This window comes from Delphinus delphis, chromosome 14 (assembly GCF_949987515.2).
Source record: "Delphinus delphis chromosome 14, mDelDel1.2, whole genome shotgun sequence".
NCBI classification, from domain to species: Eukaryota; Metazoa; Chordata; class Mammalia; order Artiodactyla; family Delphinidae; genus Delphinus; species Delphinus delphis.
The window spans coordinates 77481853-77505951 of record NC_082696.1 but is presented as its reverse complement, the minus strand read 5'-3'; the positions used below and the strand labels follow the sequence as shown (position 1 = coordinate 77505951).

General features: G+C 39.5%; 1 pseudogene; it reads right to left on the bottom strand.

Annotated features, from left to right (window-relative positions):
* Positions 1 to 23541, bottom strand: part of LOC132437180 (nuclear pore complex protein Nup50-like) — a 78057-nt pseudogene extending 54516 nt beyond the window's left edge.
* Between the last annotated feature and the right edge of the window lie 558 nt (positions 23542 to 24099).

Below are 24099 nucleotides of genomic sequence, written 5' to 3'. Positions count from 1 at the left end.
CACAGTGCTGATTAATATTGGTGAGAATACTGATTGGTTCTTCACACTTGGGTTTCTTCAATGCCACATCAGTGTGACTGTAAAACCACATGGAAGCCCCAACGCTATGAGTGGACCATTGAAATAGAAGAAGTCACCATAAAAGCTGTTGCCTTCCCCTCTTCATCAGATAGGGAAATTGAGATTCTTTACTTGAAATCTGTATGTTATATCAAAACTTTAAGCAAGTTACACTCTTGACAATTAAAATTGTACTTTAACAACTTTCTCAACTTGATGATGAAACAAAATCATTGTTCAATTATTTCTTTTTTCCTACAAAGGAAACCCCTCAATATTATGATTTAAATCAATAGTTTATTGGCTATCATCTACAATGTATGTCTCATTTTTAACCAACAATCTGCAGTTTCCCAGCATATGATATATAAGAGGTATTGCTTGAGATTGAGAACTCACACTCGGAACTGGTACGGTGCTGTGCCCCTCCAATGAACTCTCCACCCTTCTCCACTCTGCTCTGTAGCCTAAGAGGCTGACCTGTATGGACAAGATCAGTGAATTCCAGGGCCCTCTCTTGGCTTCCAGTTGGGTTCACCAATGGGGAATTCCATCCGGAGACAGGAAGGAGAGAGCAGAGTGAGGCTGGGGCATATACTTCCTGCCTCCTTTTCCACAGGGTCAGTGCAGGCTGGCTTTGACTCTGCACTGAAAGCCATGGAAGATGGCTTCCCTGCACAACTCTCCTCTTCCACGTTCTACTTGTAGCTTCCTCTCCTTGTCCCTTCAAAAGTGAATAGTGATAACAACTCTACTGTTAATACCTGAAGATACTGTGCTACTTTCTTCATTTCTCCTACCCCGTACCCTTGTCTTAGTGAACAGTATCTTTTTCAAACCATCCTGGAATTATTCTAATAATTTGAGTGAACCATTTATTTTTTTGTTGGAGCCTGATCATGTCACATATTTAGGTGAAGTTTAATAGAAATATATAGTTTTCTTTCAAAACACCTGCTTTTGGACTCATTTATCCTTTTAATAATTTTTGCTTTCTATTTCATTAAGTTTAGGTCTTATACCAGTTAATCCCCTCTTCCCAGTTTCTTTTCGTTTATTTTTAATTTCAGTAAGAGAAGTAACTAGTTATTTTGTCTCATCCTTACTTTTTAATAATGGTGATATCTAATATTATACTTTTTTATGAGAACTATAGCTGCTAGGTTTCAATGAACTTGAATAAAGTATTTTTTCCCATTGATTTCTAGAAAATGATTTTCCTTTTAATTTCCTTTTTGGTTCAAATGTTATCTACCACTATTTCTTAATTTTTAAATATTTTAAGTTTTTGATGGGGTCTCCATCTTACTATTTATTTGTAATTTTAACATGGTATATATCCTTTAAAGTCTCCCTTTTTTTGAATTCAGTAAGGACTTCTTTGTGGCCTAGTACATAATCAATTTCTTTGTACTTAGACTTGAAAAAAGTATATTTTCTATTTGAAGAATGTAAGATCCATACATCCAATACATCAAGTTTGCTAAAGAAATTCTTATTTTTCTGCCTAATAAATTGATCTATTTCTGAGAGAGATATAATCAAAAATCTTTCACCATCATTGTACTTGTATGAGGTTTTCTTTGCATTTCTAATAGTTTTTGCTTTGTCATTTTATGACAAATATTTATTGGCTTAGATTTATATCATTACACAATATGTCTGTTTATTCTAAGTGCTTTTAATTTTCAATTTCATCTTGTGTGATGTTAATATTGTCATTCCAGTTTTCTTTCGGTTTGCATTTCCTTATGTGGCCCTACCCCTTTACTGGGAAGAAGGAAAGAAGGAAGGAAGGAAGGAAGGAAGAAAGAAGGGAGGGAAGGAGGGAGGGAAGGAGGGAGGGAGGAAGGAAGAGACAGAGAGAGACAATTATTTATTTTTTTTATTTTTTTGTTTTGTGCTACGCGGGCCTCTCACCGCTGCGGCCTCTCCCGTTGCGGAGCACAGGCTCCGGACGCACAGGCTCAGCGGCCATGGCTCATGGGCCCAGCCGCTCCGCGGCATGTGGGTTCTTCCCGGACTGGGGCACGAACCCGTGTCCCCTGCATCGGCAGGCGGACTCTCAACCACTGTGCCACCAGGGAAGCCCGAGACAATTATTTTTGACTCAATATGCACTTCATTGCAGACTCACATATCTGGAATTTGTTTTTTAGCCCAAAGTAGAAGTTTCTAGATTTTAATGGATGAATTCAGTCCATTCACATTTGGCACAAGATCTAATGTTGTTGATTTTATTCTTTCCACTTTACTTCATTGTTTTCTACTCATTTACATTGTCATTTCCCTATTTTTCTTCCCCTTGGTTTTGCTAGTTTGATTGAATTGCTGCTTGTTCCTATTTCCCCCATGTTAATTTAAAGGTTCTGGTGGATTTTTCCATTTCCTTAATGGTTACCATCTCTTTCCCTGCTCTCCTAATCAGACACATATGTCACTACGATTGCTTTAAAAACAACGTACTAACTATATTCCTGTTTTCCCCACCATGATGTTCTAATCCTACCTTCTTTCCCACCTTTCCAATAGAAAAAGAGCTTTAAGGTAACTGATCATCCCTCCCATCCTTCCCCCCGATATATGCCCCCCATCCCTTGGGATACTTTTATCTCTCCTTTCTTGCCCCTACAGAGCAAAGGTTTGCCAGGATTCTTAAGTGCTCACTGTATCAAAACTTCCCTTATGGAATGTCTCCTCTATTTCAAGACTCCTTAACCAGCAGTTATATTGTCTATTCTTAGACAGCATTTTCTTAAACTACTGTATAGAATCATAATGATATAACATTTACTGAGCATATATTACATGCCAGATTCTCTTCTAAATGTTTTACATTTATTAAACCACTTATTCTTTGCAACCACACTATGGGATAAACTCTACCATTATTCCCATTCTTTATTTTACAGATGAAGAAACTGAGGCAAAGAGATGTTCAATACATGCCTAATGTCACACAGAAAATGTGACACAAGCGAGAATTGAATCCAGGTGTGCCACTCAGACCTTGTGTTTCCAAGTTCTGGACCACACTCTCCCACCACTGTGGTTGTCTCTCTTCATTGCTGTTCAGGTTGAAGTCCCTACTTCGGTTAATTTGTTGTCTAGTTATAGTCTATTTCGTGCATTTTCCTAATATGGGGAAGGTGGGTGGCATTCAGCCTGAGTTCTTGCTTATTCCCGAGTTCATGCCTTTTACCCGACATATGAATGAGTGTTGGCTCTGTACAGGATTCTTGGACTGCGAATCTTTTCTCTATATGGCTTGTCTCCTAGTCTCTGAGACTGAAAATGAGAAGCCTTCCTTACCTTACTCGACCAAGAAACTATGGGAAGGTAGAGAGTAAAGAGACTTTACATGGTGCTAACATCCTGCCTGTAGCCCATAGGCTAATGGATGAATTGCAGCAGAATTCCCACCAGTCCCACCAGTATTTCAAGCTCCAATGTGCTGGCAGAAAAAAATAACTACTGATCTGTGGAGCCCCAAAAGCCTAAAAGAAAAGGATCAAACTAACAATTTGAACACACACTATAGAACTGCTAGAAGAGACAGGTGATCATCTGAATAAAAATTAATCATGAATGCTTAAGGAGAACAAAATGGAATAACACAAACAAAAACAATTTCTAGAAATTAAAATCATTTTCAAACTAGACAAATCAGTAGATAATAAAGGAGAGTTTGACCACCGAATGCTCAGATCAGCAGCTTAATTTTAAGAAATATCTTAAGGCACAAGAATGAGAGAAGTAAAAGTCATGTGGGAAAAGGTGAAAGAGTGGTAGAAGATCTAGCAAACACATCATGGGTGTTTGGGGAGAAAAAAGTGGACCAGATACATGAAAGAAAAATATTCCCGGGGCTGAAAAAAGATCTGAATCTGCACACTGAGATTCAAATGGTTTTCATGGAAAAAAAATCCACGTCTAGGCACGTTCTGATGGATAAGAAAAATACATCAAAATCTAGATAGAGAAAAAGTCACCTATCAGTGCTTATTTCACTCTCAACCTGTGAACAGAAAACTCAAGTGTTGTCAATGTTGAGAACAAACTGAATCCCATCCTAAAATAATCCACAAAGTTGTTCCTGCCATGGTTGTTGGACAATATATTTAAAAGAAGGAGACCCATCCTGCAGGCAAGTGGCCCTGTTTGTTCAGCAAAATGGTGTCACGATACAAAGGGACTGTGATGGAAAGAGACTTAAGGGGCATAACTACACAAAGCAAATTGTGGCTGTGAATTGGATACTCTTTTGGACAAACCAGCCACAGAGGTCATCCTGGAGTCAACTGGAGAAATTTCAATAAACTTTGGGTTATCACGTGAAAGAGAGATGCACTGATATAGTAAAATGGAGATGGTTAACTGAAGAAAACAGGTTACGAAGCAACAAACCACACACACCATACACACGTATATGCATGTATTTTATATGTATGTACATACACAAAACATACAAATGTGTTTACATATACATAACAACTATATATATATGAAAAAACACATATGTATATTATATATGTTCTATATAGATATGAGACCTGAAATGATGTACATTAGAGCTTAAAATGATGATCTATGGTTGGTGGCAATATGATGTTTATTCATCTGATTTTCTAATTTTTAACAATGCAAAATACTTCTACCATTAAATTTATATCTATATACTTATATCTAAATCTATAAGAGAAGGAAGAGGAGGGGAGAGAGGAGGAGAAGAGAAATGGGAGGAAGATGAGAAGCAGGAAGGGAAATTGTGAGAGAAAATCCAAAGGCCTCCAGATAGAAGGAAGGTGTAGATTCAAGGACAAAGGACACCCACATTGCATGATCGTCGTGGAGTGTCTGGTGCACAGCACAGATACAGATGCAGAGTATGGAAGAGTGTTTCTTGTTGCAAATCACCCGAACTACCATCGGAGGAAGATTTAACCCTGACCGTTTATGTTTAGTTTTTCACACATCAAAATGTGGCATAAAAGGTTTCAGAAAGACAGAACTAGATTCAATTTTGAAAAAAGAAGCCCAAAACATAAATTAATTATTGATGTCCCCAATTTACAGTGCTTGTTTATACACATGTTAATGATTTAATGAGTTTTACGATGTATATTTCTCTTATAAAAAAAATCTAAAATTATTTAAAATGAACCTGGTCTTTGTTTTGTGAGGTCCATATTCTCAGCAGTTTTAAATATCATTAATTTAGACTTCACAATTTTGAACTATATAAAATTTAAGCTGGTGCAAAGCAATATTTACATAAAGTAGTCCATGAAAAGGGATTTGTGGACAAGTTCATCTTGTAAATAAAATTGCATGAAGCATGTTTAATTTTCATAAATTACATACTCTTATTGAAGAATTTGTAAAACTCTATGTACACTGAAGATGCTGAATTCGGTTAAATCTTAGTATACATCAGCAGCAGCTGATCAAACTCATCAGTATTTTTTTTCCCTGACTTTTACTAACTATACCAACTTGACAAAATAGGCTTAGTTCTGTATTTATCCTCCCAACAATTAGTCAAGATTGGGGAACCTCGAATGTTCTGAGAGTTAAATATATTTAAAATAAATTTCCAATTTAGTTTTTTCTCTATTTCATAAGGAAACGCATTGGGCATGTTGATATTGCTGCACTGAGCCACACTCAGGGTTAACTCCTGCACACGCTGTGATAATGTCCCTCATCAACGGTTGCTAGGACAGTATAGAATTTTCAAGCCAAATGGTTTGATGAATTTCCTTCCACCAACTGATTGATCCTAATTAAAATTTCCCCCATTTTTGGTTCTGTAACACTTCATTTTGGGGGGGTTCCCAGGAACTAACAAACAGCCACAAAACCAACATAAGAATACAAATTATTGACATTGTTAAACAATCGATGTGATGTATATACAATGATATTGCTGAAGCCAAACCTCTTACCACCAGTGTTTGGCCCTGTGACAGCATGAAGAATCAGATTTCATGCTGCTTTGAGAGTTTTCCTCTTGCACCTAAAAATGATGTCTATGTGGCAGCATAGAAACCAAGCATTCAGTCACTAATTTTTTCTGCAACACAGTTATTTTTAGTTTGTTATATATGTAAATACTGAGTCAACAAATAATGTTACCTTCGGAGAATTTTGATCCTCTTTCAAGTTCATTACTGTTTGTCAAAATACAACAACATATAAAGAATTCGTTCAGGGTCCTCTTTTTTTTTTTTTTTTTTTTTTTGTACATAAAATTCTTCCGAAGGTATTCAGCTAAATATGGTTCTAATGAAATGCTGGCAGTAATGTCATAAAGTAGCAAAACCTTCCAGGCAGTCTGAGATTTTGTTTTCCAGGAAGCATGAAATGTAAACGGTTGGAATGTATCCTGGGATGAGGAATATCAGTGGCATGCTTACACAAACAGAGGAGATAACTTTTCCAGTTCTCTGATGTACTAGATCCATGGAGCACATGGACACAGTTGGCATTATAGCCTACTATCTTATTCCCTGCGTGCTGAATTGAACACACTGTCCTCTGCCCCAAATTATCAAGTCTTTCCCATTCATGGTTAGTCTGAATACTTTCACCTAGCCGCAGAGCCCACAGCTGCCAGAGCTGCATACAGGCACACCCTCATATTCTTAAAATGGACGTACTTAGAAATTTCAGGAGCTCCTTTGCTTAATGTCTCAAGATTTTCTGCTGTCAGCCTGTCTGTTCAACTTTAAAATAAGCTTGTTCCCGTAATTGTTCAGGTTTTAAAAGCGTGGGTGTGCCTAAAATCTGGGACACGGTTCACAAGCAACTTCAGTCATTCATTTTTGCATTAACTCATTGTCATTTGTTCTAATTAGGGCCTTGTTTCAATTTGGATGAAGGTAGAAATCTCCCAAAAGGAAGAAGCATGTGGAGAGAGAGACACTTAACCAAGGTTCGCACAACATGATCTTTTCCTTTTCCACAGTCATTCTTTACTTCCCATTGGTTTTGTCTGGTTAACGCCTTTACACAAGGCAGGTACTGCAGTCTTTCCTAACTGAACGTGATGAAACCATTCTTAGTGATCAGATCCCTTCTCTCTTACAACCAGGCCACCATGGTGGCTGAAAGGTAGGGTCAAGTGTGAAAGCGGGGGTTGTCTGTGACAGAGGCTCCCTCAGTTCACTTCAACTGAAGATACTTGTGGTCCAGCTGGAACCGCCACCCCCAGGAGACTGCCAATCCTTCTGTCTGCACATGTGCTCAGCTCTCATCTCACGCTCATTGTTCACTTCTTCTTCTATGACCTTAGTTAGCTAGCTGCTTCTCCAACTGCCAAACCACCTCATTAGACACTGGCCAAGCCACAGCTGGACACATTTGAGTCAATAGCCTGAGTCTGATGCAGCACAGGTCTGCCTCTGAGCCTGGGGATGAGTGTAGTCAGTTCAGCAAGATTGAAAATAGTACATGGTGAGTACCCACTCTGACAGATGCAGCGCAGGTCGCCAGGCTCCAAAGCTTGATAAAAGGTTTTATAATGTAGCGTGCCCCACAAGACAGTATTTTCCACTCAAGTTTTGAGCCACATCTTCTTGGTTACTCTTGACTTTTATACAACTGATTTTCGGCAAAACTCAAAATGCTGGTTTTGGTGGATGAAGTCCCAATTCTGTTTTCTTATTTTGACAACTTGCATTTTCAGTAGCCGGTCTATTGAATTCTTCTAACTGACTCTAAGACTTAGCTCTTCTGGTACGTAAGAAGAATTCCAGATCTTTAAGGCGGGGAGGTGAAACTACACAAAAGCAATACTGCATTTTTCAGCTAGCTTCCTCAAAAAACAGACCCCTTTACCAGAAAAAGAAGATTATACTAAGAAATTCATGAGATGGCATGACAGGTAGGGACCTCAAGGGTCTTCAGTTAAAAGGTTTATGGATAGAATTATGGATTATGGAGGCTATGCCCTCCCTACACCAGGGCACTTGCCTGGAATAACTGCCCTTCTTCAGTGCTTTCAGATACTGTAGGAGTGAGAATGCAAGTGGAAACCGATGTTTTGCTAAGTTGACTCTCAGGACAGTTTTCTCCCCTCTGGAGGTGTGTACATGTGTAGAGCCTGGGTCCACATTTACTGCTGAAGAGATCATCCCATTTATGTAACCAGCTGTTTCAATAAATGTCACAGATTTTAGATATAATTACAAAAAAGGAGTTAGAGAACTTCAGTCCCCTAAGGAAAGCAGAATATGTCTTTATTATTTAAAATGTGATCCCCAGACATCAGATATGTTAGGGTTAGCCACAAAACAAACAGATTCAAAAGAAGACAAAATCAACTAGGTAAAATGAGTGATGCCAGGTGAAGAAAAGAAGGAACAAGGCAATTCTATAATCTGGACTATTAGTTAGATGTTGACAAATTAAAGACAATTCTCTTGGATTTCAGAAAGTCACATTCATTTCTATTTCCATATTTCTTATATTAGAGCACAGCTTAAGGCTGCACAGGTTGTTCACCGCACAAATCTAGGGAGTGCAATTCATATAGACAATACTCATATGAATCATATTATAGAGATAAGACCCTAGGAACTGTGCAGGGCAGCAGCTCTGCCTTCCAGTCTGTGTAGCATAAGAACAATAGCGTTAAAAGACACTTGTCTGCTTACAGGTTCCTCTCTCTTCTATGGCTCATTTGATACAGTATTTCTTTATAATTCATGGGAATTTAAGTCTTCCTAGCTTGCCCAACACCTAAACAAAAAAACAGAAGTTGAAGTCAGTTCCTCACCAAAAGTCACACCTCTTCCAAGGTGGCCCACATCCAATGATTAATTGATGGAGAGACAAAGGCTTGGTCCTCTCCTCTACCTCGAGACAGCTCAGAAAGGCCATCCCATCGTAAGAACTTTGTCACTGTCAGCTGAGGTCTCCATTGTGGCTACATCAAAGCTCGATTTCTTCCTCTCTCCTAACCCTAACCCTAACCCTTCTTTCCTTCCCTTCCATGGGTGTTGATCTCAAGAGCACCCCCCAGTAAACCTCCTACACACGAATTTCATCACAGATTCTGTTTCTGGGGGAACCCAAGTTGAGGTATCCTTGAATTCCAAATCCCATGCTCTCTTTACCAAATTGCACTTGACACCCTCATGAAGTTTGTCTGTAGTAGGTTTGGAACAACTCAATCATACATAGAACAGACAGGCCCTTTTCTGTTCACACCTCCTTAATTCTTCTCATCCCCAGACATCGCTTTTTCATCACTGATTCTTGAAATCCCCTTAACAATGCAAAATTGTCCATTCTACAGAGTATATTTTTATGACAATACCTACAAAGGGTAACACAATAAAAAGTGACTACAGTGCATGATGTGCAGGCCGAAGTTCAGGGATCCTGCTACTGGAAGTGTATGGGGATAAGATGAATGATAATACAATCTACCTGATAAAATAAATCTATGTGTAATCCGGTCATTGTTAGCTCTGTGTTGCATCTACACACTCAGCAGACACGTTTGTGCATAAGGGTCAATGTCTCATAGACTTACTTCCTCTGCCCTCTCTCATGCCTCAGCTCCCTGGACAACAGGTTTAATGTCTCTCTTATTCGTGAAGATTCAATCATGCCTCTTATATAGCATTAACATATGACAACATAAAGTCATAAGCTAGACAGATCTGCAAAAGCAACCAGATTCAATTCCTTCCTAATTATTAGACAGAAACAAGACAGTATTCTCCTTGTCCTCCTAACGCAATAAGAAATGGAGGAGGGCTTCCCTGGTGGTGCAGTGGTTGGGAGTCCGCCTGCCCATGCAGGAGACACAGGTTCGTGCCCTGGTCCTGGAAGATCCCACATGCCGCGGAGCGGCTGGGCCTGTGAGCCATGGCCACTGGGCCTGCGCGTCCGGAACCTGTGCTCTGCAACGGGAGAGGCCATGGCAGTGAGAGGCCCACGTACCACAAAAAAAAAAAAAAGAAATGGAGGAAACAAACCCCAGACGTGACCACTGTTCCTCGTACACTCACTTCTCTAAATAGGAGAGATTAATTATAGGGAGAGAGAGGAATGTGTAGCCTGAAGAATGGGAAAAGTTTTATCATCCAGTGTCCTCACACAAATAAGGATACATGCACAAGATCACACACACACACACACACACACACAGACACACACACACACACACACAATCCTACTGATCCCTTGTAAGCCTCTGTTGTTGTTGCTATTGTTTACCTAATTATAACTTTGTAGCAGTCAACGTACATCAAATCATACTGTGACAAAAACCAACCCCAGTGGCTTGCACCATAAAGTAAATATTCACTCAAACTACCTGTGCATCACAAGACTTCTCCACCTTGTCTTCATTCCAGGACCCAGGCTGAGGGAATGGCTCTGATTGGTTTTCTTCTACATATTTAGTAATATATTGATATTGTGTGAAATAGAAGAATGTGTTTAAGTTTCTTCATAGGTACCTGGCAGAGGAAGCAAACCGATGATTTTTTATTTTAAAAAACTGGAAAACTGAATAATAAAAGGTTTTCTTAGCCATATTTTACCACATATAAAAAATAAATTTCTGTTTTCTAGGTTGAAGACTTTTTTTTGTTTTGTTTTGTTTTGTTTTGTTTTGTTTTGTTTTTTTGGTTTTGTTTTTTTTTTATTTTTTTTATTTATTTATTTTTTTTGAAGACTTTTTATTTCCTTAAGGATTTAGTCTAGAAAGACATACTGTCCACTTGGAAGAAAGGATAAGGTAAATCTGCACTCCTTTGTCCTATCACTCATGGCCAAGGTAAATGTGATTATTCAGGTCACTATGAGGTTATAACTTAGAAAGATTATCATCTGCCATCTTTGTTCCTGATTCTTTTGTCCAAGTTTGACTCACAAACCAGTTACAAACCTCCTCTGACCTCACACCTGCTGAGGGAAGTGCGTCAACCTGACCAGTCTTGGCCATAGTCAGTGACCTCTCTAAAGAAAACCAAAAAACAAAAACAATGAAACAAAACAAAACTTGAAAATAATACTTCAATAACAGTTTCAACTATTATCCTGATGTTCTGGCTTCTACTGAAAATCTTGCTTAAGATTATCTTAATTTCAGATTTGGGGGGTTTTCCCCCTAAAAAAACTATCTCCTGGTTCACCTCTGTCCCATACTCCATTTTGTCAGCAAGTAGCCACATAGGAGGGTGAGTTATTACAGGAAGACAGAAAAAAAGACCAAACAGGAAAGCAGCTAAGAAAAGAGTAAGAAGAATAAATGGCTTGAATGGGTATTCTGTGAAAATTTTTCAGTGTTAAGGACCCTGTTTTGATGGAGAAATTGAAACAGGAAGCAAATACTCATTCTTAAGAGGAAGTTTACTGTCCTAGCTACATAAAGACCACACCTGGGACTTTAGCGGGGAAAAGCGATACATGAGTAAGACCATTATTCCCATCACTTGAATGACCTCAGGCATAAAAGTTACAGAAGCCACCACATCTTGATCCAAGTACTGCAAGTTGCCAAGAGTGCTGCCCCCAGCCTTGACAACCTAGATTGCCGGAAGTAACTAGTCACTAGTAACTAGTCACTTCTTTGGATTCAGATATTTTAGGGCCATTTGTCTAGTCTTAATATAATTATATTATTTTAAAGAAAGAAACAAACAATGTTTAGTTATTTTTTTCTACTGTTTACTAAAGCCTTAAGATAAAAGAAATATAATATTTCCTAGAAAATAAGAAAGCAATGTCTGGGCTCAGCAGCAGTACAAAGGGGCCCCCCGGGAAGACTGAACCCCACTGCCCATAATCTCCATCAGCCTCTCCCAAAGCGCCTCAAATATGCGTTCAATTTGAAGAAAATGGTGTGTCTGTTCACAAATGTAGCTTCGCCGCACATCTCACAGATTTCCCTTCCAATCAGATTACCCATCCTAATTTCCTTACACAAACTCTGCATCGGCCAGACCACAGGCCTCTCCCGACCCTGAGCAGAGCCAAAGACAGCTCCACATATGGAAGCTCTGGAGAGCAGGAGGGTGGCATTTGGTATCTGGCAAGCTAAGTTGGGAAACTTAAGGAAACACAAATCGGGGAAGGCAGCATTGCAGTTCATGGCTGTATCAAAACAGGCTTCGTGGAAGCAATGGCAACAAGAATTCCAAACTAGCTGATGGAGAAAAGCACCAGCCAGAGCAACAGGAAAGTTTGTGACTGGGAGGAGGATTATGTACTCAGAGCAAAGCCCCAACCAGGATTAGAGGTTCAGAGAACAGAAGCAAACGCCCTGGGAAGAGGACAAGCATTACGCAAGGCCCCAGCCGAGGAGGCCCAGCTCAGCTCGTGCCATTCCCAGCACAATCAAACTCAATTTTTGCCAAAGAGAAGACCCGCCATACCAGGCCACGCTTGGTTTCGGAACTGAACTACGTCTGGGACTAAACATAGGCACAAAATAGCGCTACCTCAGGAACTCAGGAAGAAGCAGCAGGGGACAATTTTTAAAACCATCTGTATCTTATGATGCATGTTCTAACAAAGATCTCATGTAATAAAGCTTAACATCGTTGTAAAAATTTTAAATAGTTGGCTAATGTTATTTTGATTTTGCTAAGTTTTTAGAAAGAAAATACAAATGGTAGCATGTATGTTGCCATAACTTTCATCTTAGAACAAATAGCTACTCTATTTCCTGTGTACTCTGAGAACATTACTCAGTAATCTGTTAATATATGAACACTCAAATTTGATCCAATGATTATATGCACAAGAAACAAACATTTCCACTTGTTTGACGTTATTCACCTGATGTTTAAAATTTAACATGTAGTTCCTCATGTATATCAGCTGTCTATATGGCTCACTATAAATATTTAAACTGAACCACACTTGAACATCTCAAGTAGCTTTCCCCTAGGATTATGATCATGTACAGAAGCTCTAGATAAACACGATCCATCAATTCAACTGTGAGTAGAACAAAGGCCTCTCTCAAGGGCTGAAAACAAAGCCCACAATGAGAGAGGGGCAGGGGAGCCAAGGAAAATTTGATGAGGAGACTGGCTAAAACAGATCTCTGTTTTTACCATTTTTTTAAATTATTAATTTTTGGCTGTGTTGGGTCTTTGTTGCTGTGCACGGGCGGTGAGCGGAGGCTACTCTTCGTTGCAGTGCACGGGCTTCTCACTGCGGTAGCTTCTCTTGTTGCGGAGCACAGGCTTCAGTAGTTGTGGCTCACGGGCTCAGTAGTTGTGGCCACATAGGCTTAGTTGCTCCACGACATGTGGGATCTTCCTGGACCAGGACTCAAACCCGTGTCCCCTGCATTGGCGGGCAGGTTCTTAACCACTGCACCACCAGGGAAGTCCCTGTTTTTACCTTTACGAGTCACATTTCATGAAGTAAATTTTCATATACAAATGTGAAGTCTCTTTCAGATGGGACTGTGCCCCTCTTATGGCTTAAAGGTACTAAAGACAGAGGAAATGACTTGTCTCATGTTCCATGTTGGCTTCTGTGGAAATTTATTGGTTCTCAAAAAAAGAAAAGAAAAGAAAATCAAACATACTTTGTATCTATCAGGTTTACAGAGCTGTGAATAGATTTGAGTCTTCTTCCATGTTGATAGCTCTACAGTGTCAGCAAAGTTCCTTGGAAACACATAAGCTTGCAGTCCTAGGAATAAGGGATACTCAAACCATCAGGGAATTCCAGCATGCAAGGGGATTCAGATGCCTGTGTCCAGACCCACTAGATGTCACTGTGTGTGGGAGTACATCTGAGTTAGACTGATACACGCAGAAGAGGAGAGACATCACAACATACAAAAGAGAAAACCACGAGAGGACAGAGGTAGCGATTGACATGTGCGTCTACAAGCTAAGAGAAAGGTACGAAACAAACTCTCCCTTAGAGACTTCAACAAGAGCTTGGCCCCTCCAACACCTTGGTTTTGGACTTCTAGCCTCAAGAACTGTGAGAGAATAAATGTCCATTGTTTTAAGCCTCCTAGTTTGTGGTACTTTGTTACGGTAACCCCAGGAAACTAAAACAGCCCAGCCACTTCTAGACCAGGCTACCTGACCAGCAATGCCCCAACTGAACACACTCTGCCTGTTCAGCAATGTCCAGACTTCCTTGCTGTCTGGAATACTGATAAATGCTCTTTTCAACAGCTACCACTAATTTTTACCAAGAAGTTCCAGTTACTTTTTCCACTTCTGGCTCATTCCAAAGAGTTCAAGAGGTTTATGAAATGTTTGGAAAACTAGAGGTTTCTTTTTACAAAAGGAAAAAGAACTCTCTCATCTTAAACCTCTCTCTCAGAATGACCTTAAAAGGCTTGAAATTGTAGGTTATTATGGGTACTTAAAAGCCCCTATTTGAAGACTTGTTTGGGGACTGTCTCTTCTGCGGATCACACTGGGGAAAGGACACGAGACATTCCTGCTGTACGTTGGCCTCTCAATTGCCGTCTTCTAGGTCTATCCCAGAAACAACAGTCAGGGCTTTCTCTCAGGGAATTAGGAAAGTAAGAATCATATTCTCCAGTTAAAACCACTGGCCTAGCAATTGACTCAGAGTATAGACCATAGTTCTCTTCCCATATACCTGTGATCTGAGTCAAGACATTTATTCTCTCTGGATAAATTTATGACTTATGATATGTTGAAAGCATATGTTGAAATGCTCTTTATCAGCTCCCTCGCACCAGTAAAATCTGATCATTCCACACCTTGCTTGGTCAATTCCTTACCCTCATGTCTTCTCACCTAAATTAGAGCATTAAACGTGTCTTTCTCCAGCACTGCTGCAGACATTTTATTCAAGAGCTTGGCGGGCTCTTCAGGCCTCTGTAACTTCTCTGACTTGTATTAGAAGACTGAAGTTCTTACACTTTGCGATGTTTGCCTGTGGCTTTATCTCCCAGCTATTGTCAGCATGAATGGAAATCACATTTGTATTGCCCTTCAGTCTCAACAACCTGATTAAAAGGTTTGGGATACAGTGGCAATCCTGGCCATCCCTTCCTTCACCTAAATGAGTAATTCAGGGGAGATGTTATTTGGGAGAAGTGGTGGGTGGAATGGAACCAAGAGGAATGAGAAGCTCACACTAAAGCTGTCTCCCACATGCAAAATTTTGGGGTGAACTTCTTCGAAAATGAGAGAATTTGGAAGAGAGATGTACATGTAGTAACATTAGCAATCCTTATTGCTATGCATATGGTATGAATATGCATACCATTCCTCTTCACAAACTGTGCTTAAAATTTGATCTAAATGAGCTGTTTAGTCCAGAAAAATCTGACAGCCCAAGCCCAATTTCTGGGATATAGCAGTCTACTAACAAAATTCCAGCCAAAAGAAAAAGCCAGAGATGGTTCCCTGGGAACTAATATTCTCTTCCTTTTTTATTGCAGAGTTGCACTGACCAAGATTACAGCCACTAGCCACACATGACTATTTAAGCCTTAAATTTAATCAACATTAAATAAAATTTAAAATTCACTGTTTTAGTCTTGGTAGTCACACTTTGAGTGCCCAAGAGTCCCCTACGTCTAGTGGCTCCTTATTGGACAGCACAGACAGGCTTCATCTAGAAGACGCTTCCAACAATGAGTTCATAAGGGGTTCTCAGCCTTACATCACCACGTATAGCATTCTTTCATTTAAAAAAAATTTAAGCTTACAATTCACAATAGTATAATTATGTATCACATTTTCTTCCTAACTAGAAAAATATGGAAGCAATTTGTTTATCATATTTCTCATTTTAAATATGTTTTTCTCCAATACTATTCTATTCCCTTAGAAAATAAATGTCCAAGATCATTGTAAAAACAGCTGTCTTGGCACTTTACCATATAATGAACTTGAGTCTACTGTCTTTGTGTTGGAATATATAGGTAATTTGGTTTTTAAATGTAAGATATTCTGGAAATATAATAAAGTACCATGAAATTAATAAATTTTCAATAAAACACTTCCCCCAGATGTTTATAATTTCAATACTGTTTGAATTTTTAAAAGAAGAGGTTTTTTTTAAATATAGACACACATCAGTGAAGAGCTATGAAAAATTTTATGGCTATCATAAAATAAGACAATATTTATATACATGATGTCATCTATGTACCATCCCAATTTCTGTTGACTATATGCTTTGCACCTCACCATACTTTGAACTTTATAATAGAGCCATGCTAACAATATTCTGATGATACAGACATTCCCAAGTCAGTTTCAATTCTAAGAAGCAGTAACAATTCTATTTCTAGGTTGTTGGTTGTATTAGCTAAAATCTATATGAAGAAAATGTAAGCACCTCTCCCTACTAAACATGAAAAAATGAATACTATCTAGTAAATAAATGTCACTGATCTGAACTAGGTTTAATTTTTCCTCTGTAACTTTTCATTAAAAAGTTAGAGAGGTGGGGCTTCCCTGGTGGCGCAGTGGTTGAGAGTCCGCCTGCCGATGCAGGGGATGCGGGTTCGTGCCCCGGTCCGGGAGGATCCCACATGCCACGGAGCGGCTGGGCCCGTGAGCCATGGCTGCTGAGCCTGCACGTCCGGAGCCTGTGCTCCGCAACAGGAGAGGCCACAACAGTGAGAGGCCCGCGTACCGCAAAAAAAAAAAAAAAGAGAAGTGGCTGGGACATAGTCTGCAAGGAAACCACAGATACATCAATATAGGTCATGCTAGTGTGCTTTTCTATAAGTTGCCACATGTGGAATGTATGCTTAGAAATTTTGTTGAACTAACTTTCATAGTGGTTATCTACACGTTTTTTTTTTTTCATTAAAATGCACGGTTTAAAGTATCACACATATGGAAGACATTTTAAACTACAGGAGAGGTTCTTTACAGATAGAAATATATAATAAAATATTTTTCTTTTTATCTAAAATGATATTGTCTACGGTATAGCACAGGGAACTCTACTCAATATTCTTTAATAACCTACATGGGAAAAGAATATGAAAAAGAATGGATATAATTATATGTATAACTGAAGTACTTTGTTGTGCACCCGAAACTAACACAACATTGTAAATCAACTATACCCCAATATAAAATAAAAATTAAATTAAAAATAAAAAATAATAAAATGATATTGTCAAAATACAAAACACAAAATCACCTTACTTAAAAAGAGAACATCAAGAATACAGAAGAGGGGCTTCCCTGGTGGTACAGTGGTTGAGAGTCCGCCTGCCGATGCAGGCGACGCGGGTTCGTGCCCCGGTCCGGGAAGATCCCACATGCCGCGGAGCGGCTGGGCCCATGAGCCATGGCCACTGAGCCTGCGCGTCCGGAGCCTGTGCTCCGCAACGGGAGAGGCCACAACAGTGAGAGGCCCGCGTACCTCAAACAAACAAACAAACAAAAAGAATATAGAAGACAACATTTTTAAATATCACTGCTAATCAAACTCTATTGAGTAAATTAAATGTGTCAGAAAGGTCTTTTCATGATCGGAGGCTATGCTCCTCAAACTTTAATATGCATGTGAATCACCCAAGGACACTTTAAAATGCAGATTCTGATTCAGGAGGTCCAGGGTGAAGCCAAAGGAAGTTACATGTATAACAAGTTTCCAGGTGAAGCAAGTGCTATTGTTCCTTCTCACCTTGAATAGCACTCGTCTGAAGAGTATTTTTATCAGCAACGATCACAAGCAAGACCCTCTCCTTGTAGACTTTATGACAGAGTAACTTATTTTCGAATTTCACAATTAATTTCAAAATTAAGATCTCAGTTTATCAGTGTGGATGGACAAGAGAGTGGCCCATATTTGTGATTTAAGGGCCATTAGAACAAACTCCTCCCAAGAAAGAAGAAAAAAAGATACCGATCATAGAGGATGGCATGTAATCATCAGAAATTGAGTTATTTGGCCTAAAGTAGTTTTTTTTTTTCAAACTTGCCCCAAAATATTAATTCCTTAGGTAGTTATTTAAAATATAGATTCCCAGAGCCCATCCTGGACCACATAAGCCTGAATCTCCAAGGATGGGATTAGAAGGTTGAACAGCCTTGAGTATTTCTTGCCATCAGGCAGGTTTGGGAAACAAAAGATTACTTCCTCAGGAGTTTTATTTAAAATGCAAATGCCACGGGGAAAAGTCACCTCGTAAACTGGTCTCAGTCATAACCTATCCAACTGCATTTCTTGTGACAATTAAGATTAGAGCTGTTGGGAAAGAAATTTGGATAAGGAAATGAATAGGTCATTTTGCAGTGCTGTCAGGGGAAAGCTAGGCTGGGTAAGGTGTCTAGGGTGAACTTTCCTAAGCAAACAGATTATGAGAAGTGGAGAAAGAGAACATGGAAACCATAGTTCTCCTTTACTAAGAGCTTATTAAGTGCCCAGCACCATTTTTAAATGTCACGTTCAATAGCGCCTTTCACCCTCACAGTGTCAATAGAGGGTAGGTTCTACTTTTAGCCCCATTGCACACGTGAGGAAACAGAGGCAAAGCAGCTAGAAAATGGCAGAGCCAGTTTTCAAACCTAGGCAGTCTCGCTCCATAGCCCACACTTTTATTCATCATGTTAAATTCCCCCCCAGATATCTTCTGATGCTCAAGGTCAACCGTCTTATCTGGGTTAGTATCTGAGGAAGGAGGTGACTTTGAGCCAGTCACAATATCACCACAGTGACATTTTGGGGTCAAAATCAATCAAATATTGCTCATTTCATACAACTCAATCTACATCAAATGTTTTAGTCAACATTTGAGTATTCCTTCAGCACTCGCTTTCTGCTCTGTCCTGCACTAGTTATAACTGTGTTCTAAGGTATATCAAGCCCTCCTCCGCCTACGAGCGCTGACACTCTAGGTGGACAGACCGCAAGGGGATTAGCAGAGTCAAATGGCTGTTTAGGGCTTCTGTGATTGAGACCCACACAATTTCTGAGCCTTTAACCCGTTACCATTCTCTCTCCCAAAGAGTTCCACTCTCCTTCTAGAAGTCAATAGCACAAAGGAAGATGACCAGTTTCTCCCTAAAGGCTTTCTCGAATAAAAGAAAGGCAGAATTCTACCTTCAAGTAATAAAGAGTGCTCAGCATGGCATACCATCGCAGAGTTTGCAACCCATCAGTTATTAACTAGAAAGATGTTTTAGTTAGCCTGCACAGTACTTTTTTTAAAAACCAACTTGAATTAAATTCCAATGTTTCAAATGTGAGAGATGTCTTTACATGAACGACTGGACTTCTGGCATGTCCATGTCTCCCTGTGACAACAGATGGTGGCAGCCGATTGGCAGGGGGAGCTTTCAGACCTGCGGTCCCCTCCCAGCCCTGCTCCTCACCAGCCCCCTTGTCTCCTATACCTGCAGTGATTTTGAGCCATTGGAGTTTGAGTCTCCCTGTTCTACTTCCCCTTCCTTAACGTCTTGTGTCTCCCAGAAGAGCCTTGAGCAATTCCATCGAGTTACCCTCCGAACAACACCTCCAGGGACTGTTCACAGGAAGGTGAAAGATGTAGGGACACAGGCTTTGGAGGAAGACTGACTAGAGTTCTAAGACCTCAGGAAATGTCTTGTGTGATAGCAGTTTCGCTCCCAGGTGAGTCACAGAGACAACCTTGTCCACGAGTCTTTTCCATTTGATCTTTTCATAATTCTGTCTTGTTCTCCCCTCACTTCTTCAGTTTATTTAGATCTTTGTTGAACCTGGAAAGTGCTTTACTGTTTCATCTTTCATCTTATTCTCCCACCAGGACAGAATGTTTTCCCTACCATGCATTTGGCCTAGGTTGGGAGTTACTCCTTCTCAGCATTACCAATGGTATCTTTAGTTTACTCAAGACTATTCAGAATCAGCAAGATGTCAAATGTATCTGTAAAGTGGAAAAGTTATTCTTCAATTTTTGTTTGTTTGTTTGTCAGTTCCACTGGGGCTGCACGTTCTTAACAGAACCTATGATGAGATTACAGTCTGGCTGGCACTGTGCTGAACGTTTTTACCTATGAAAAGGAATTTGTGTTTTCTACACTACCCTTGAATTATTTTCTATGCGTGTTTCTCCACCTAAATATAAAGATCCTTATGGGCAGAGATGATTCTTCTATATCTTCCGTGCATCACTGGGTGCTTAAAGTAGTATTAGGCCCATCACAGGCCTCAAATAAATACTTCTTGGTCACTGACTCAGTTTTTTTGTTTTTGTTTTTGTTTTTTTTGCAGTACACGGGCCTCTCACTGTTGTGGCCTCTCCCGTTGCGGAGCACAGGATCTGGACGCGCAGGCTCAGCGGCCATGGCTCACGGGCCCAGCTGCTCCGCGGCATGTGGGATCCTCCCGGACCAGGGCACGAACCCGTGTCCCCTGCATCGGCAGGCGGACTCTCAACCACTGCGCCACCAGGGAAGCCCTTGATACTCCATCTTAATGATCCAATCTGATTTTGAGAAGCATTTCCAAATATTTACTCTTTATATTTCTCATTTAGCTAAATTTCCATTTGGCCATGAAGTTTCTACTCTCTATATACAGTGATTTTAAATTTATATCTAGGAAATAACATTTAAAGTCATTAAATGTTATTAAAAGTTATTAAACACGGATGTGGAGTGGATATCGGGGTTATGCTTTCCACCTAAAGCGCACCTTCAAAGGTCTAAGTTTATTAACATCACCTTTCATGAGGTTTGCCCAACTAGAGTCAACAAGTCTTTACTGAGTCCACCCCTTGGGCAGGGCATTTAGCACTGGGTCCTGGGGAAAGGGCAGTGAGTATCACACAACCCCTCCCCTCAAGGACCTTCCAGCTGAAAGGGTTTATCTTATTTATACAGTTGATGTCTTCCTCTATGCCAGAATTTATTTTTCTGAAAAGAAAAGTCATCATTCAGTGACTGAAGTAAAGAATCATGATGGAGATAGACGTGTAACTAAGTACAAGAAGGAAAAGACAGAGTGTCTCAGAAAACACTGACTTGAAGCCTGCCCTTCACTAGCCTATACGCACTAGAAGGATTTCCAGTGGTACCAAATGCTAGCCCTGTCAGGACCTTCTGGGAATATAAACTTTCTTTTAATCCCTACTGAAAGAGGAAAAATTCTGTTTAGAAAAAGCTTCATTAATTTCAGTGTTCTAATCATGATTTTAGTCGAATGCATTATTATTATTACCGGGTATTCAAAAGTTTTTGGTGAAAAATCCAGTGGTGTCTTTGTGAGCTTGATTTCCTCAAAGTCCGCATATCATAAACTTCTTGAGGAAAAGTAAAGAACAGAGTTTTGTCTTGCCCATAAATCTAGCACAGTGTGCAGCCTGCAGCAATACCTCAATAGGGGATAATTTATAGAAGATGGTAGTGGTTTTTCAGCCAAAAAGTAATCTAAAGTGGACCTGCTGGTTCCAAGGATATGCTCATTGAAAATTTAATAACTATAGATACCCTAACCCCAAGAAAGGTGGTACCAATTTACATTTTTCACTAACAGGGAAAAAGTGTACATTTCCTCAAATCCTCACCAGTGCTCAGTTTTGTTAGTCTTTCCACCCTTTGCCAATCTAATCAATAAAGCATTATAATTCAATGTCCTTATTTGCATGGCATAGTGTAAGGTTGATCATAATTTTGTGTCTCTATTGGTCTATTGTTTTTCCTTCTGTGAATTGTCTGTGTTTTTGTACATGTTATTAATGATATGTTTAACTTTCTGCCTATTGATTTTATTATAGTTTTTGCAGATATTTTTGTAAATTTAGTGTGTATGTCTTTATTTTGGCTTTATGCCCCAGTGCTCACTAATAAAGAATTTTGCTGAGTAGAGGATAGTACTTGTATACCATGGAATATTATACAGCCATTAAAAATGATGATGTAGCTCTCTATTCATGAATACAAGCACATGTTCATTACACATTGTTGAGTTTACATGAAAACACAGTAAAGACTGGTTTGGGTTCTGTTACCTCATTTGTATAAAGTGTATGAATGTATGAGTAAGTGCCCAAAGGTCAGCATTTTCCATATTTTTGGGGTTTGTTTTCCAAAAAGGAATTCCAGTGTCATAAGTTTGGGAACTACTGTACGCTAAATTTTTCTTTGTGGTTCTCACAGCATAACCAGATAGTAAAAGTTCTGAGGAAGTTACAATAAAGAAATATGCTTAACATTGTTCAAAGTAGTATTTCTCAGACTTAATTTATCACTAAACCTTTCTCATTAAAACATAATATATTGGGCTTCCCTGGTGGCGCAGTGGTTGAGAGTCCGCCTGCCGATGCAGGGGACACTGGTTCGTGCCCCGGTCCGGGAAGATCCCACATGCCACAGAGCGGCTAGGCCCGTGAGCCATGGCCACTGAGCTTGTGCGGCCGGAGCCCGTGCGGGAGAGGCCACAACAGTGAGAGGCCCGCGTACCGCAAAAAAAAAAAAAAAAAAAAAACATAATATATTAACTGAACCAGGGTTCTGAGAGCACAGTTTGAGAACTGTAGCATGGAAAACCATTTGGAAGGACAGTCGCTAAAATGGTAGGAGACGTTATTGCTGGATACTGGAATATAGGTAACTTTTACTTTGTTATAATATTTTTCTTTAACGGTGGGATTTTTTACATGTATTATTTTACAGTTAAAATAAATAATAGAACCTTTTTCATTTTGAAAAATAAAAGGAAAACCTTAAAAGAAAACCAAATTTAGGGATCTTAAAAATAAATCACCATCAGTTTAACTGATTTGTCATAAGAAGTTTAATGACATTTGTTTTGTAAACAAAATGCTATCAGTATCATCTGGAATTGTTTTTCCAGTCACATGGGTGGATTTGGACTGTTTCTGTCCTACTCATTTCTCAGGTACTAGAGAATATGCATCTGTGTACTGATACCCTCAAATAGAGGTTCCCCAGCAAAGAGCAGTTATTCTACTAGGCAAGGGGATAGGAGATACAGAGATGAGGAAGGCCTGGGTTGACAGACAGCTGGCAGATTAGGGTTGTTTTGGGGTTTTTTTTAACATCTTTATTGGGGTATAATTGCTTTACAATGGTGTGTTAGTTTCTGCTTTATAACAACAGATTGGGGTTTTTATGGACCAGAGTCCCTACTCCCGTGTTGATGTTCAGCATCTGTCCACTTCCTTAAGGACTATGTTTGTATAACCTTATCATAGTGATCGTGTTGTTTTAAGACAGGAGGAAAGCAGGGATATTATTCAAGGAAAACATGTCTTTGACTTTCTTCTTAAAATTAAAATGTCTCACTATTTTTATTTACATAAACTTTTTTCCAGTATTTGCTGAAAGTGCCTTCAAAAAACTTTCTAAAACAAACTTCAACTCAGATGAAAATGCAGTTGAGCTTGAATAACCTGAGTTCTTAGGGAGAATGTCTCTTCATCAGCTTCTATGAACAAAACCAAAGACACAATTTTGCAACAGATTTGGTCATATGGTGGCACTTACGGGCATTGCCTTCTTGGGCAAGCAGCAGCTTGGAAGGAGTCATGCTGATTCCAGCTAAAAAGGTTTTATTAAAAGTGTAGGCAAACTACAAATGGTATTCATATCAGAAGGGGTGCTGCCTAAGGCCTTAGGCACAAGAAAAGCACCGCAGGGTGCACCACAGTCTCATGACTCAAGCTTGGTCAAAGTCTTATGTCGGAGTCTTTCAAGGTTACTTCAAAAAAAATCTAAACATCTGGGGCGAACAATTGGTTCTGGACAAAGAAGATACTAGAGCTCAAATTTCAAACAAAACTAAGCTTGCACTTAAGGAAAGTCCAATTAATCAGGAGCCCATGACTCTGAGACAGAACTGTCAGCAGTAATACCAGGAGATCACCGCACATCCCTGGCATAGAGGAGTTTTCAGTGGGAACCATAACTAATTTTCATCAAGATGGCAGAATGTGTCAGCTCAGCCAACAGAGACTAACTAGCACAGTGCTGAGAAAATCGTGGAATTTCACATTTACTGATTTCTAACCCAGATTAGGGAATGGAGTTCAGGAAGGATTCATGTTCACATTTTACTATTTAAGATAATTTGTATGTTCTTGAAGCC